The 16651-nt window shown below is 46.2% G+C and overlaps 1 pseudogene; it reads left to right on the plus strand.

Moving 5' to 3' along the window:
- Nucleotides 1–4278: 4278 nt before the first annotated feature.
- LOC121843249 lies at nt 4279–15983 on the plus strand (annotated as a pseudogene).
- Nucleotides 15984–16651: the final 668 nt, after the last annotated feature.

The following is a 16651-nucleotide window of genomic DNA, read 5'->3' on the forward strand; positions in this document are numbered from 1 at the left end:
TTGAAGAAATAGGTTGGAGATAGAACGAATGCGTGCGTTTCCCTGTCCTGTGCTCGAGGAACAGTTTTCTAACAACATTACCCCTGCAGTTGCGGCAAAAGTTTGGCGTGATCGTTTATCATCTGATTATCTGCAGTGTGCAAATTGAATAATCTCGCGTGAGATTGTATAAAATCCACACTAGCAACAGCATTTGCAACGTCATAATGATCAACAAAAAGTCCTACTACAAATAGCATCAGTCATCCGTACAGTTCAACACCACGGACAGGGACATTTCGACATTTAGATGTGTATGTTTGGCGGGTATTATTAAACACAGATGTAATGACGCAGTTTTAGAAGAATAAACCATTTGATTTCGCTCACTTGGGGATTGCATGCGTTCCCGTACACCCTTATTTGGTCTAGCTGTGTAAATAGAACCAGTAAACTATATCCTAGGCATAGGTTTGGCTTGTAAAACCCGATATGCAATTCCAATTATAATTTGACCACGGGTTCATTGCTGTGTTATTCTAGGACTGAGGATAGTGTTGGGATAGGCCAGCCTGAGCCATGGCTCATGGGAAGAAACCAGGGAAGATCACCAGAATCCTGGGACCCAGCCCTTCATCGTGCCCAGGAGGATCCATAGAAGAAGCCAGGAACTATTAGGAGAATATTGGCCCCCAGCCCTCCGCCCAGCCCGGGTCCCACAGGATCCACAGAGGAGTCTAATGAAGGACCTCATGATGAAGGACCTCAGAAAGAAAGACCACAGAGTTTGAGGAGTAAGGACACGCCACCCTGCCCTGACCCCTATCCACAGGGGAGCCTACTGATGAAGAACCCTGGGGTCTGAGCAGCAAAGGCACAACTGAAAGACTACATGATGGAATTCGGAGTCTGAAGAGTGAAGGACCTCCTCAACACTCGCAGAGCACCAGCAATGAGGAGCTGGACAATAACAATGATGAGAGGACCCCTGGGCCTGCATCACCTGTCCCTGCCAGCCCAACCCAGGCCCGCCCAACCCAGGCCTACAGCAAAATGACCCAGGCCCAGAACTACCCTCGGCAGTCAGACGCCCAGGCCCAGAACTACCCTCGGCAGTCAGATGCCCAGGCCCAGAACTACCCTCTGCAGTCAGACGCCCAGGCCCAGCCCCGACAGACCCAGCAGCATCTCAGAGAGAGAGTCCAACGAGCCCCAGCACCAGACCCACCTCTGACTCCCCATCCAGTCAGGAGAGACAGTCCAGGGCTGTTAAACCATCACCTGTCCTTACCAGTGCCAATCCTTACCAGCCGTGTCTGATTAGTCCCTCCAGTTCACCTCTTCCTGTCCCTGCTAGAGCTAGTGTCTCCTCCAAGATCTCTCTGAACCTGCCCGGCGACTCCACCACCCCTGACAGCTTGGAGGAGGAGGAGGACAGCTGCTCAGAGTACGACAATGTGGGTTCAGATGTGGAAGGTGTGGAGCAAGACATTGATCAGGTGCTGCAGGTGGAAGACCAGGGTATGGAGGTGAGGTACTACCCTGAGCCGCAGGATGGTATCTATGTGGGAACACCAAGACGGAACCTACATTAAACACCAAGACGGAAAACCTACATGAAACACCAAGACGGAACCTACATGAAACACCAAGACGGAAACCTACATGAAACACCAAGACGGAACCTACATGAAACACCAAGACGGAACCTACATGAAACACCAAGACGGAACCTACATGAAACACCAAGACGGACATGAAACTCCAAGACGGAACCTACATGAAACACCAAGACGAAACCTACATGAAACTCCAAGACGGAACCTATGTAGAAGAATGTGAGGATGGACCCTATTGCCCCAAGGATGCCACCCATGTAGAAGGTGAGGATGGTACCTATGTGGAGGGTAGTGGAGGGGGACAGCCTGGGAGGGGGACAGCCTGAGGGGGACAACAGCACCACTGTACAATACAAACCCACAAGGCCACTGTATGATCCTGAGTCTGAGGAGATGCAGGATAAAAGATAGAAAACCCTGTAGCTCTTCTGAGAATTACCATCAGTTCAATGACAATCCACATCAGACACCCAAGGCTGGAGATAAGGAAGAAAAGAGGAGGTGGAGGGGCAGGAGGTGGAGGGGCAGGAGGAGGAGGTGCAGGGGCAGGAGGAGGCGGTGGCCAGGGGCAGGAGGAGGGAGGTGGAGGGGCAGGGAGGAGGTGCAGGGGCAGGGAGGAGATGGAGAGGCAGGAGGTGGAGGGGCAGGAGGAGGAGGTGCAGGGGCAGGAGGAGATGGAGAGGCAGGAGGTGGAGGGGCAGGAGGAAGAGGTGGAGGGGGCAGGAGGAGGAAGAGGAGGGGCAGGAGGAGGAGAATTTCCCCAGATGAAACTGGTGAAACAGAGGAAGAGCGGATGTGACCACGTGACACAGAGGAGGAGTCTGAAGAGACAGAGGACAGAGAGCAGGAAAATAAAATCACTACCAGCCACCAGGAGAATGATGGGGGAGAGGATGAGAGAGGGAGAGAGGAAGGGGGAGAGGATGATAGAGAGGGAGAGGGTGGGGGCGAGGATGAGAGAGAGGGTGGGGAGAGGATGAGAGGGGGGGTGGGGAGAGAGGATGAGAGAGGAGAGAGAGGGAGGGGGAGAGGATGAGAGAGAGGGCTGGGGAGAGGATGAGGGAGGGAGAGAGGATGAGAGAGGGAGAGAGGGAGGGGGAGAGGATGAGAGAGAGGTGGGGGGAGAGGATGAGAGATGGAGAGTGGAGAGAGGATGAGAGAGGGAGAGAGGGAAGGGGAGGGGTGAGAGAGGGAGAGAGGGGAGGGGGAGGGATGAGAGAGGGAGAGAGGGATGGGGGTGAGCGGAGAGAGGGAGGGGAGAGGGATGAGAAAGAGGGAGAGGGAGAGTGGTGAAAGAGAGGGAGGGGGAGAGGATGAGAGAGGGAGAGGGGAGAGGATGAGAGAGGGGAGGGGGTGAGAGTGGGAGAGAGGGAGGAGGAGAGGATGAGAGCAGGAGAGAGGGAGGGGGCAGGATGATGAGAGCAGGAGAAAGGGAGGGGGAGAGGGTAAGGGTGAGAGAGAGGGAGAGAGAATGAGAAAGGGAGAGAGGGGTGACAGGGAAGATGGTAAGGTCTACTTTGAGAAACTGTGACACCCCTGAGGACAGAACGATCTCAGTGTGTGTCTCAGAGTCCCCACAAAGGGCCCCCTATAGGGGAAGTGGAGGGGGAAGGGATTGATTTGTGATGCCCTCAAAGGGCCCATAAGGGAGGTGAAGAGGCAGGGAGGGGAGGAGGACGAGGTGGGAGGGAGCGAGAGGGGGAGGAGGAAGGAGTGGGAGGAAGGAGGAAGGGTCGGGAGGGAGACTGACAGGGAGGAAGACACGGGACAGATAGTATCTGAGATTAAGGTATGTATGAGCAGTAGCAGCAGCTCAGAGACACAGGACTGCAGAGGCTGCTATCAGCCCAGACCACCAAGGCCAAGGCCCAGGCCTAGATCCGGGCCCAGTTCCAGCACCCCACAACCTCACCAGACACAATCCCACACCCAGACCCGCCCAAAACAGGCCTACCAGACCCACACCTACCTGACAGAGTGCCACTGACCGACAAAAGCCCACCCAGCACAGAACCACCACCTAGAGGCTCAGAGCGACGCCCGACAGAGCCAGCAGACTAAGACACAGGACTGCAGAGACGGTGCCATCAGTTCTATACCAGATCTGACTTCATCACACCACACCCTTACCCTTCCTCAAACCCTCGCCCAAACGGAGCACAGCCAGGCCCAGCAGACACACACCCAGCCTCCCCAGATCTGCCCAAAACAGGCCCATCCGGCAAAGACTCACACCCACCCGACACAGGCCCAGACCCAGGCCCGACAGGTCCTGCCGACACAGGCCCAAAACCACAAGAGACAAGCACCCATCCATCTGACACAGGCCCAGACACTGCAGCACCACAGAGAAGGTTCCGTCAGGCCCACCTTGACTGCCCTCCCACTCACCAGACCCAGATCCAGCAGACTCAGCATCGCAGAGAAAGAGTCTCACCACTGAGCCTACACACAGCCAGGAGAGCCAGGCCCAGACCCAGCAGTCAGAGGCCCAGACCCAAGCCTGGCAAACCAGGATCGGAGAGGGAGTCCCATCACTCTGACCCCCTCCCGCCCACCAGACCCAGGCCCAGAACCATCCTCAGCAGCAAAGAGGCCTGGCAGACCATGCAACACAGAGAGAGAGCTTGACACTAAGCCCCAGGCTCCGACTCTGACTCCCCACCCAGTAAAGCCCAAAATGACCAGTTTTCAGTCCCAGCAGCACTACAGACAGAGTCTCCCCAGGTCCCGGCCCATCTCTGCCTCCTCCCAGCCACAAGACCCAAATACAGGACCACACTCCCACACCCGACAGACACCTCAGCATCGCAGAGAGCACCACCAGTCCCAGGCCCCCTCTGACTCCCCTCCTCCAGGAGCCACCAGGCCCACATCCAGGCCCACTCTTTCAGACCGAGAACCAGGCAGACAGACCCAGCAGCATTGCAGAGAGAACACCACCAGCCCCATCCCAAGGCCTACTTCTAACTCCACTCCTAGCCTGGAGAGCCATCCAAGGGCTGTCAATGGGTCACCAGCTTCACATCAGAACACAGAGCCACAGAGGGAGTCCCCAGAGGAGAGACAGACAAGGCCAGACACAGGTAACCGCCTGATGCTGCCAACTCAACAGGGTTTGTTTTATGTTATTAGTTTACTTGACAGGGACCATGTACAACAAACATTGCACCAGATTTGACCTACATGGTTAAATCCCATCTGCAGTCTGGTCATGTTTATGTTTGTTCCAGTTATTAGTAAGATCTCCTCTGTCTATTCCAGTTGTTAATAAGATCTCCCCCCCTCTGTTTATTCCAGTTGTTAGTAAGATCTCCCCTCTGTTATTCCAGTTGTTAGTAAGATCTCCTCTGTTTATTCCAGTTGTTAGTAAGATCTCCCTCTGTCTATTCCAGTTGTTAGTAAGATCCCCCTCTGTCTATTCCAGTTGTTAGTAAGATCTCCCTTCTGTCTATTCCAGTTGTTAGTAAGATCTCCCCTCTGTCTATTCCAGGTGTTAGTAAGATCTCCCTGTGTCTATTCCAGGTGTTAATAAGATCTCCCCGCTGTCTATTCCAGTTGTTAATAAGATCTCCACCCTGTCTGTTCCAGTTGTTAGTAAGATCTCCCTCTGTCTGTTCCAGATGCCTCACGATGTCTCAGAGCAGCAGCCTGGCAGGGCCCCAGTGCCCAGAGCCCTCGGGCCCTACAGAAAGGACAGCAACAACACACCTCAGCCTGAACCAACACAGAACAACGCTCGTTCCCAGCTTCGTGGATGGTAAATGTAATTTCTCTGTATAGTTCATTGATTCCATACCTGAGTAACGGACATGTGATTGGTTTCTGGTGTGTACCTTGACGCTGCTGTACTGTTGCAACCATATTGCCCAGCAATGGGACAATAGCGACCTTCTGAAATGTGAATCTGAAACTGACTCTGAATGTTAATGTGAATCTGACTCTGAATGTGAATCTGACTCTGAATGTGAATCTGACTCTGAATGTGAATCTGACTCTAAATGTGAATCTGACTCTAAATGTGAATCTGACTCTGAATGTTAATCTGAATCTGACTGTGAATGTGCATCTGACTCTGAATCTGACTGTGAATCTGACTCTGAATGTGAATCTGACTCTGAATGTGCATCTGACTCTGAATCTGACTGTGAATCTGGACTTGAAATGTTAATCTGAATCTGATTTTGACTCTGAATGTGAATCTGACTCTGAATGTGAATGTGAATCTGACTCTGAATGTGAATCTGACTCTGAATGTGAATGTGAATCTGACTCTGAATGTTAATCTGAATCTGACTCTGAATGTGAATGTGAGTCTGACACTGAATGTGAATCTGACTCTGATTGTTAATCTGAATCAGACTCTGAATGGGAATCTGCCTCTGAATATGAATCTGACAATGAATGTGAATCTGGCTGAATGTGAATCTGACTCTGAATGTTAATCTGAATCTGATTATGACTCTGAATGTGAGTCTGACTCTGAATGTTAATCTGAATCTGAATGTTAATCTGACTCTGAATGTTAATCTGAATCCGACTGAATGTGAATGTGAGTCTGACTCTGAATGTGAATCTGGCTCTGAATGTGAATCTAACTCTGAATCTGACTCTGAATGGTAATCTGAATCTGCCTCTGAATGTGAATCTGACTGTGAATGTGACTCTGAATCTGACTGTGAATGTGACTGTGAATGTGAATCTGACTCTGAATCTGGCAATGAATGTGAATCTGACTCTCAATGTGAATGTGACTGACTGAATGTGAATATGAATCTGACTGAATGTGAATATGAATCTGACTGAATGTGAATCTGGATCTGAATGTGGATCTGACTCTGAATGTTAATCTGACTTTGAATGTGAATCTGAATGTGAATCTGACTCTGAATGTGAATCTGAATGTGAGTCTGACTCTGAATGTGAATCTGAATGTGAGTCTGACTGAATGTGAATGTGACTCTGAATGTGAATCTGACTTTGAATGTGAATGTGACTCTGATTCTAAATGTGAATCTGACTCTGAACCTGACTCTGAATGTTAATCTGAATGTTAATCTGAATCTGATTCTGAATCTGAATGTTAGTGTGACTCTGACTCTGAATCTGACTTTGAATGTGAATCTGACCCTGAGTGTGAATCTGAATGTGAATCTGGATCTGAATGTGGATCTGACTCTGAATGTTAATCTGACTTTGAATGTGAATCTGAATGTGAATCTGACTCTGAATGTGAATCTGAATGTGAGTCTGACTCTGAATGTGAATCTGACTTTGAATGTGAATGTGACTCTGATTCTAAATGTGAATCTGACTCTGAACCTGACTCTGACTTTGAATCTCATGCCCAGTCCCAGGTCCGTGTGAGCCGGAGGACCTGATAGATGGGATCATCTTTGCTGCTAACTACCTTGGTTCCACACAGCTGCTGTCTGACAAGAACCCATCTAAAGGGAACACGCATGGCCCAGGCGCAGGAGGCTGTCAGCCAGGTCAAGGTATTCTATTTTTTTGCCCGCCTAATATTCTGATCGAACAATGAATGTCAGCTGAACTGAATATGCATTCTTCCTAACCACAATAAGGATTTTTGCCTTTTGAAAACCTCACAGTTGAGTACACTTTTTCAGCCACATGGTGGAGCTCTCTCATTCCTTTTCACCATGTTTTGTGTGTTCCCCGGTAGGCTACTATTTATGACAGGATTTCCCAACTGCAGGAAATCAGCTCCAAGTGATTTTAATTTAATCTGTCCCCTAGTATTCCCACGCATAATGGAGAGACACATGATCGTAGACAATAATAGTGCAAGGTTTGAAATTATTATGTTTCAGTCAAAATATTATATCTGTTTGGGATTCTTGCGGTCGATTTGCAGTCTACAAATGATTTGCAATTGTGTTCGGCCCCCGAACATCCGCTCAAGAGAAAAATCATCCCGCGGCTGAATCTAGTTGACGATCCCTTATATATGATGATCTGCTGCCCACAGAGCCAAGATGAAGACTCTCAGATGGTGACAGAAGTTGACCTCTTCATCTCCACCAAAGCAGTCAAAGTGTTGAATGCTGACACACAGGTGTAACTACAGTATTGAGCTATGCGTCTAGGGAAAACACTCACCTCTGTGTTAGCTTTGCATCTGCCGTCAGGTTGTGGTTTCAATTCAGGAAGTTGACTGAAATTTCAGTTTCAATTCTTATTCTCCTTATTGAAAAAATCTGATCTACTATCGTAAGAGTCCTATGTCTTGCTCTTCTAGCTTTAGGGGCATTCCGTGGACATGTTGTTCAGGACCGTTTACTCCACACAGTACCAAGTTATTACCACAGCAGCTATATATATATATATATATATCATTTATCAACTGGGTGGTTCGAGCCCTGAATGCTAATTGGCTGACAGCCATGTTATATGGGGTGGCAGGGTAGCCCAGTGGTTAGAGCGTTGGACTATTAACCAGAAGGTTGCAAGTTCAAATCCCTGAGCTGACAAGGTACAAATCTGTCGTTCTGCCCCTGAACAGGCAGTTAACCCACTGTTCCCCGGTAGGCTGTCATTGAAAATAAGAATTTGTTCTTAACTGACTTGCCTAGTTAAATAAAGGTAAAAACAAAAATCAGACTGTATACCACGGGTATGACAAAACATTTATTTTTACTGATCTAATTAAGTTGGTAACCAGTTTATAATAGTACTCCGTACCTCGGGGTTTGTGGTATATGGCCAATATGCCACACCTCCTCAGGCCTTATTGTACTAAGTTATTACCACAGCAGCTATATATATTATTTACCCTCAGAAGACGCTGATGGACAGTTATTACCACAGCAGCTATATATATTATTTACCCCCAGAAAACGCTGATGGACAGTTATTACCACAGCAGCTATATATATATTATTTACCTCCCAGGAGATGCTGATGGACAGTTATTACCACAGCAGCCATATATATTATTCACCTCCAGGAGATGCTGATGGACAGTTATTTACCACAGCAGCCATATATATTATTCACCCCCTAGAGATGCTGATGGACAGTTATTACCACAGCAGCTATATATATATTTACCCCCCAGGAGATGCTGATGGACAGTTATTACCACAGCAGCCATATATATTTACCCCCCAGGAGATGCTGATGGACAGTTATTACCACAGCAGCTATATATATTCACCCTCTCAGGGGATGCTGATGGACAAGTTGGCTACCACAGCAGCCATATATATTATTTACTCCCCAGAAAACGCTGATGGACAGTTATTACCACAGCAGCTATATATATTATTTACCCCCAGGAGATGCTGATGGACAGTTATTACCACAGCAGCCATATATATTATTTACTCCCCCAGGGAGATGCTGATGGACAGTTATTACCACAGCAGCCATATATATTATTCACCCCCCAGGAGATGCTGATGGACAGTTATTACCACAGCAGCCATATATATTATTCACCCCCCCAGGAGATGCTGATGGACAGTTATTACCACAGCAGCTATATATATTATTCACCCCCAGGAGAGACCGATGGACAGTTATTACCACAGCAGCTATATATATTATTTACCCCCCACCCCCCCAGAAGACGCTGATGGACAGTTATTACCACAGCAGCCATATATATTATTTACCCCCAGGAGATGCTGATGGACAGTTATTACCACAGCAGCCATATATTATTTACTCCCCCAGGAGATGCTGATGGACAGTTATTACCACAGCAGCCATATATATTATTCACCCCCCCAGGAGATGCTGATGGACAGTTATTACCACAGCAGCCATATATATTATCTACCCCCCAGGAGATGCTGATGGACAGATATTACCACAGCAGCCATATATATTATTCACCCCCCAGGGAGACGCTGATGGACAGTTATTACCACAGCAGCTATATATATTATTTACCCCAGGAGATGCTGATGGACAGATATTACCACAGCAGCCATATATTATTTACCCCCCCAGGAGACGCTGATGGACAGTGCTATGCTCCATATCCTACATCGCAGACATCGGGAGCATCGTGGTTCTGATGGCTCGCATCGTATGGCAGGAACATCCTCACAGGACTGTACTGAAGCTGATCTCTCCTCCTCAGAGGGACAGAGACACTACAGAATGATCTGCTATGTCTTTGAGTCAGAAGACGTGAGTACTGGGCTGGCAGCCTTAAAATAAGATTCTGTTCTATTTTGTTTTATTCTGTTCTGTTTCATTCTGTTCTATTCTGTTCTATTCTATTATGTTCTATTCTATTCTGTTCTGTTTTATTCTGTTCTGTTCTGTTTTATTCTGTTCTATTCTGTTCTATTCTATTCTGTTCTGTTCTGTTTTATTCTGTTCTATTCTGTTCTATTCTATTATGTTCTATTCTATTATGTTCTGTTTTATTCTGTTCTATTCTGTTCTATTCTATTCTGTTCTGTTCTATTCTGTTCTATTCTGTTCTATTCTGTTCTATTCTATTCTATTCTATTCTGTTCTGTTTCATTCTGTTCTATTCTGTTCTATTCTGTTCTATTCTATTCTGTTCTATTATGTTATATTCTTATTATGTTCTGTTTTATTCTGTTCTATTCTATTCTATTCTGTTCTATTCTATTATGTTATATTCTTATTATGTTCTGTTTTATTCTGTTCTAATCTATTATGTTATATTCTTATTATGTTCTGTTTTATTCTGTTATATTCTGTTCTATTCTATTCTGTTATATTCTATTATATTCTTATTATGTTCTGTTTTATTCTATTCTATTCTGTTCTGTTTCATTCTGTTCTATTATGTTCTATTCTATTCTGTTCTGTTTTATTCTATTCTGTTCTATTCTATTATGTTCTATTCTATTCTGTTCTGTTTTATTCTGTTCTGTTCTGTTCTGTTTCATTCGGTTCTATTTTATTCTGTTTCATTCTGTTCTGTTCTGTTCTGTTTCATTCTGTTTTATTCTATTCTGTTCTATTCTGTTCTATTCTGTTCTGTTCTGTTCTGTTCTATTCTATTATGTTCTATTCTATTCTGTTCTGTTTCATTCTATTCTGTTCTGTTCTGTTTTATTCTGTTTTATTCTGTTCTATTCTGTTCTATTCTCCCACTCTTGAACTTTGAGTACTGTTGAATGTTATTGATCTATTGGGGCAATGATTTTGTTATTTGAGATTCTCTGGCACAGTGTTTGCGAAGGTCAAATCAAATGTTATTGGTCACATACACATGGTTAGCAGATGTTATTGGTCACATACACATGGTTAGCAGATGTTAATGGTCACATACACATGGTTAGCAGATGCTAATGGTCACATACACATGGTTAGCAGATGTTATTGGTCACATACACATGGTTATCAGATGCTAATGGTCACATACACATGGTTAGCAGATGCTAATGGTCACATACACATGGTTAGCAGATGTTATTGGTCACATTCACATGGTTATCAGATGTTAATGGTCACATACACATGATTAGCAGATGCTAATGGTCACATACACATGGTTAGCATATGTTAATGGTCACAAACACATGGTTAGTAGATGTTATTGGTCACATACACATGGTTAGTAGATGTTATTGGTCACATACACATGGTTAGTAGATGTTATTGGTCACATACACATGGTTAGTAGATGTTATTGGTCACATACACATGGTTAGTAGATGTTATTGGTCACATACACATGGTTAGCAGATGTTATTGGTCACATACACATGGTTAGCAGATGTTATTGGTCACATACACATGGTTAGCAGATGTTAATGGTCACATACACATGGTTAGCAGATGTTAATGCGAGTGTAGCGAAATGCTTGTGCTTCTAGTTCTGACTATGCAGTAAAATCTAACAAGTAATCTAACAAATTCACAACAACTACCTAATACACACAAATGTAAAGGGGTGAATGAGAATATGTACATTTTAAATATATGGATGAGCGATGGCCGAACGGCATAGGCAAGATGGTATAGAATACAGTATTTACATATGAGATGAGTAATGTAGGATATGTAAACATTATTAAAGTGGCGTTATTTAAAGTGACTAGTGATACCTTTATTAATTCCATTTATTAAAGTGACCAGAGATTTGAGTGTGTATGGTGACAGCAGCCTCTCTACGTTAGTGATGGCTGTTTAACAGTCAGATGGCCTTGAGATAGAATGGCCTATACACTATTACAGTACAATATTACTGAATATCATTCTAAAGCTTTGAAAATGTATATGGCTTGTACAGAGGCCCTACCTTATTTAACTCTGTTGGCTTTCCTATAACACGTGCTATATCTTCCTATAACATGTGCTATATCTCCTATAACATGTGCTATATCTAACATGCTATGTCTCCCTATAACATGTGCTATGTCTCCCTATAACATGTGCTATGTCTCCCTATAACATGTGCTATGTCTCCCTATAACATGTGCTATGTCTCCCTATAACATGTGCTATATCTTCCTATAACATGTGCTATATCTCCCTATAACATGTGCTATGTCTCCCTTTAACACGTGCTATGTCTCCCTTTAACACATGCTATGTCTTCATTCATCATTTCAGTTGGTCCCTAACTGTGTGCTCTCTCCCACCTCTGTATTGTGGTCAACTTGAATAGCTTGTAGTTTCCATTGAGTAGTTATCCCCTACCAACCGGGAATCCCTCCCTTTGCCCCCTCTCTATATCCCCTCCCTATATCCCTTCCCCTCCGGCCTACCTCCCTATGGCCCCTTCCTTTTCCCCTCCCTATGCCCCCTTCCCCTCCGCAGGCCCAGCTCATTGCCCAGTCCATCGGACAGGCATTCAGCGTTGCCTACAGGGAGTTCCTCCGAGCCAATGGGATCAATCCTAAGGACCTGAGTCAGAAGCAATACAGTGACATCATCAATTCCCAGGAAATGTACAATGACGACCTGGTCCATTTCTCAAACTCTGACAACTGTAAAGAGGTGAAGTGTGTGTGTGTGTGTGTGTGTGTGTGTGTGTGTGTGTGTGTGTGTGTGTGTGTGTACTGAAGTGTAAATTGGTGTGACGGCCTACTGTTGTGAGCAGAGCTTTGATTGTTGACCGTGATGCACTTCAGGATGTATTGCCTCCTTCCTTCCTTCCTTCCTTCCTTCCTTCCTTCCTTCCTTCCTTCCTTCCTTCCTTCCTTCCTTCCTTCCTTCCTTCCTTCCTTCCTTCCTTCCTTCCTTCCTTCCTTCCTTCCAGTAAATTAAAAGAGATAACTTTGAAGAGTACAAGTAAGCAACCTAGTGGTTAAGTAAGCAACCTAGTGGTTAAGTAAGCAACCGAGTGGTTAAGTAAGCAACCAAGTGGTTAAGTAAGCAACCTAGTGATTAAGTAAGCAACCTAGTGGTTAAGTAAGCAACCTAGTGGTTAAGTGGTTAGAGCATTGGCCCAGTAACCGGAAGGTTGCTGGATCGAATATATGAGCTGACAAGGTCAAATCTGTCGTTCTGTCCATGTGTAAGGCAGTTAACCCATTGGTCCCTGTGCGCCGAAAAGACCTGGATGTCGGTTAAGGCAGCCCTTACCACCTCTATGATTCAGAGGGGTTGGCATCATTCTTATTCTAAAATGTATTAAATTGTTTGTTTTTTCTCGTCAATCTACAGACAGTACCCCATAATGACAAAACAAAAACTGGTTTTTATAAATGTTTGCTAATTTATTAAAAACAAAAAAAACTGATATCACATTTACATAAATATTCAGACCCTTTACTCAGTACTTTGTTGAAGCACCTTTAGCAGTGATTACAGCCTCAAGTTTTCTTGGGTATGACGCTACAAGCTTGGCACACCTGTATTTAGGACGTTTCTCCCATTCTTCTCTGCAGATCCTCTCAAGCTCTGTCAGGCTGGATTGGGAGCGTTGCTGCACAGCTATTTTCAGGTCTCTCCAAAGATGCTTGATCAGGTTCAAGTCCGGGCTCTGGCTGGGCCACTCAAGGACATTCAGAGGCTTGTCCCGATGACACTTCTGCATTGTCTTGGCTGTGTGCTTAGGATCGTTGTCCTGTTGGAAGGTGAACCTTCGCACCAGTCTGAGGTCCTGAGCGTTCTGGAGCAGGTTTTCATCAAGGATCTCTCTGTACTTTGCTCCGTTCATCTTTGCTCAATCCTGACTAGTCTCCCAGTCCCTGCTGCTGAGAAACATCCCGACAGCATGATGCTGCCACCACCATGCTTCACCATAATGGATGGTGCCAGGTTTCCTCCAGACGTGATGTTTGGCATTCAGGCCAAAGAGTTCAATCTTGGCTCATCAGACCAGATAATCTAGTTTGTCATGATCTGAGAGTCCTTTAGGTGCTTTATGGCAAACTCAAAGCGTGCTGTCATGTGCCTTTTACTGAATGGTTTCCGTCTGGCCATTCTACCAGAAAGGCCTGATTTGGGGAGTACTGCATAGATGGTTGTCCTTCTGGGAGGTTCTCCGATCTCCACAGAGGAACTCTGGAGCTCTGTCAGAGTTACCATCGGGTTCTTGGTCACCTCCCTGACCAAGGTCCTTCTCCCCCGATTGCTCAGTTTGGCCCGACTGCCAGCTCTAGGAAAAGTCTTGGTGGTTCCAAACTTCTTCCATTTAAGAATGATGGAGGCCACTGTGTTCTTGGGGACCTTTCACATCTGTGCCTCGACACAATCCTGTCTCGGAGCTCTATGGACAATTCCTTCGACCTCATGACTTGGTTTTTCCTCTGACAATAATTTTTTTGCCCTGTTTTCTCCAATTTCGTGGTATCCAATTGGTAGTTACAGTCTTGTCTGTACGGACTCGGGAGAGTTGAAGGTCGAGAGCCGTGTGTCTTCCGAAACACAACCCAACCAAGCCACGCTGCTTCTGACACAATGCCCACTTAACCCGAAGCCAGCCGCACCAATGTGTCGGAGGAAACACAGTGCACCTGGTGAAAGTGTCAGCGTGCACTACGTCCGGCCCACCACAGGAGTCGCTAGTGCTCGATGGGACAAGGACATCCCTGCCGGCCAAACCCGCCCCAAACCCTGGCGAGGCTGGGCCAATTGTGCGCCACCACATGGGTCTCCCGGTCGTGGCCAGCTGCGACAGAGCCTGGACGAACCCAGAATCTCTAGTGGCACAGCTAGCACTGCGATGTAGTGCCATAGACCACTGTGCCACTCAGGAGGCCAAATTGTGGGACCTTATATAGACAGGTGTGTATCTTTCCAAATCACGTCCAATCAATTGAATATACCACAGGTGGACTCTTATCAAGTTGTAGAAACATCTCAAGGATGATCAATGGAAACAGGATGCACCTGAGCTCCATTTTGATTCTCGTAACATAGGTCTGAATACTTAGGTAAATAAGTTTTTTTTTTTCTTTTTTTTTCTATCAATTTGCAAACATTTCTAAAAATCTGTTTTCACTTTGTCATTATCAAGTATTGTGTGTAGATTGCTGAGGATTTATTTAATTTAATCTATTTAGAATAAGGTTGCATGTAATAAATTGTGGGAAAAGTAAAGGGTTCTGAATACTTTCCGGTTTACTAGACACTTAATAACTTAACATTGATGGCTGAGAACCTAAGGGTGGTGATAGCAGAGTCTGAACTTCTCTCCCTCCTCTCTCTCTCTCCCTCTCTCTCCCTTCCCCTCTCCTCTCTCCCCCTCTCTTCCCCCCTCTCTCTCTCTCCTCCCCTCCCCTCTCTCCTCTCCCCTCTCTCTTCTCCTCAGTCCCCCTCCCTCTCTCTCTCTCTCTCCCCTCCTCTCTCTCTCCCTCCCCTCTCTTTCCCCCTCCCCTCTCTCTCCCCGTGTCACACCTCTCTCTCTCTCTCTCTCTCTGTCACTCTCTCTCCACTCTTCTCCCTCCCTCGCTTCTCTCTTCGCTCTCTCTCTCCAGCCTCTGCCTCGGCCCTCTCTCTCTCTCCTTCCCCCTCTCTAACTCTCCCCCCCTCTCTCTCTCTCGGTCTCCCCCCTCCCCTCTCACTCAGTCTGTCTCTCTCGCTCTCGGTGTCTCTCTCTCTCTCGCCCCTCTCCCCCTCTCTCTCTCTCTCCCTCCCCGTCCTCCATAGCTGGAGTTGGAGAAGCAGAAGGGTGAGAGCCTAGGTGTGGTGATAGTGGAGTCTGGCTGGGGCTCCATCCTGCCTACGGTGATCCTAGCTAACATGTTGAACAGCGGCCCAGCTGCCCGCTCTGGGAAGCTCAACGTGGGAGACCAGATCATGTCCATCAACAACACTAGCCTGGTAGGGCTACCACTAGCTACCTGCCAGGGTATCATCAAGGTACCGTACACCAGTCACTAGTCAGACATGTCCATCAACAACACTAGTCTGGTAGGGCTACCACTAGCTACCTGCCAGGGTACAGTCAAGGTACCATCAACAACACAAAATAAGTAAGCCTTGTCCGAGCCAGAACGGCCCATAGCACATCTGGTTCCAGCCTTTTGTATGACTCGACCGGACAACCCCTACCTTCCAATCTCAGGGCGGACACTCTGTCAGGCAGTCATGCCTGACATTGCTAGCGGCATTGTGTGTGGTAATACTAGCTTAGTGTTGCAGACCAGATCAAGTCCATCATCAACACTAGCCTGGTAGGGCTTACACTAACCACCTGCCAGGGCATCGTCAAGGGTTACGGCCCAAACATTTAAAAAGACACACCCTCGTCCTTTACCCTCTCGCCTTATGCCCATGGAGGAATCCCATTGCCGCCATCTTGGATGGGGTTCAAAATGATTAGGAAGTTTACAACGTAAGCTCTCGTTTTTAATCGGCATTAGCAAGAGTGTACATTATGTTCACTCAGGGCCTAAAAATTCCCAATAATTAAATTTGCGACGATTGTACATCAGCTAGAAAGTCAGCAAAAACTTAAAACAACATCAATGGAGCAGTCAACATACAAGTGCATTCAAAACAAATGCAAATAAGTTAGAAATGATGCTATTAATGCACATGACGGCACAAACACGTCTCGTAAAAAAAGTAAATATGTTTTTGTTTGGTTATCTTCTGGAAATTGTAGAAATTTTCCTTATTCAGAAGTTCCAGCTAAGCAG

Source organism: Oncorhynchus tshawytscha, unplaced genomic scaffold (assembly GCF_018296145.1).
Source record: "Oncorhynchus tshawytscha isolate Ot180627B unplaced genomic scaffold, Otsh_v2.0 Un_contig_15002_pilon_pilon, whole genome shotgun sequence".
Taxonomy (NCBI): domain Eukaryota; kingdom Metazoa; phylum Chordata; class Actinopteri; order Salmoniformes; family Salmonidae; genus Oncorhynchus; species Oncorhynchus tshawytscha.